The sequence below is a fragment of the Penaeus monodon genome, chromosome 29 (genome assembly GCF_015228065.2).
Source record: "Penaeus monodon isolate SGIC_2016 chromosome 29, NSTDA_Pmon_1, whole genome shotgun sequence".
NCBI classification, from domain to species: Eukaryota; Metazoa; Arthropoda; class Malacostraca; order Decapoda; family Penaeidae; genus Penaeus; species Penaeus monodon.
The window spans coordinates 28,592,408-28,593,152 of record NC_051414.1 but is presented as its reverse complement, the minus strand read 5'-3'; the positions used below and the strand labels follow the sequence as shown (position 1 = coordinate 28,593,152).

Here is a 745-nt window from a genome sequence, read left to right as displayed (position 1 = left end):
ATAATCATTATATTAATTACAGTATTATTGGTGATAATAATGGCTCTGTTTTGGGCGTATAAGGTACCTTGCTATGATTTTGATGAAAACTACAATAATAGTATGTAGCAAAATATGTGAATAACAGTATAAATTATTATTGTAATAGAGGAATGGAGTAGATTCCAATAATGAGAGTAAATGATATGAGCCGTTGATACAATAATGTGTAATTAATATAGCTGTTGATGTTATTACTGAGGATGATCATCAGCACCATGCCAGTCAGGTTCCTATGCTATGTTATTTGCTAGGAAACCCCAAAGCAACAAATCATCACTTCAGTACCGTTATTTTTCAAGGCATTTCTAATTCCCTTTAAATAATTCCTGTTAGTGCTTGGTATACTTTACTATTTTTGGTATAATTCTTCTTGTTGATAAAACAAAATTATACATAATTTTTAAGGTATTCATTCCATTAGATTTTTTTCTGTATTTTATTTAATCTTTTTTTTTTTCTTTATATGTAATTATTGGGCTTGTATACCTTGTCCTGTGTATGTTACTTTGTAATAGCTTGTACAAACTTTGGACAGCAGGAGTAACACCAATATTTTTAGTACCACCTAATGATATAGTCATTATCTTTTTGGTCCAGAACCTCTGGAGCAATGATTCTCAAACTAGGTACTGTCCTACGGGTGCCACTTAATTCTGTAGTAAAACATATTTTGTATATAAATTTTAATTTTAAGTTACTCTTA

The 745-nt window shown here is 29.5% G+C and overlaps 1 protein-coding gene across 1 annotated transcript in view; it reads left to right on the top strand.

Moving 5' to 3' along the window:
- Positions 1 to 745, top strand: part of LOC119592113 (zinc finger protein 12-like) — a 23,386-nt gene that overhangs the window by 12,515 nt on the left and 10,126 nt on the right. The window lies entirely within an intron of this gene.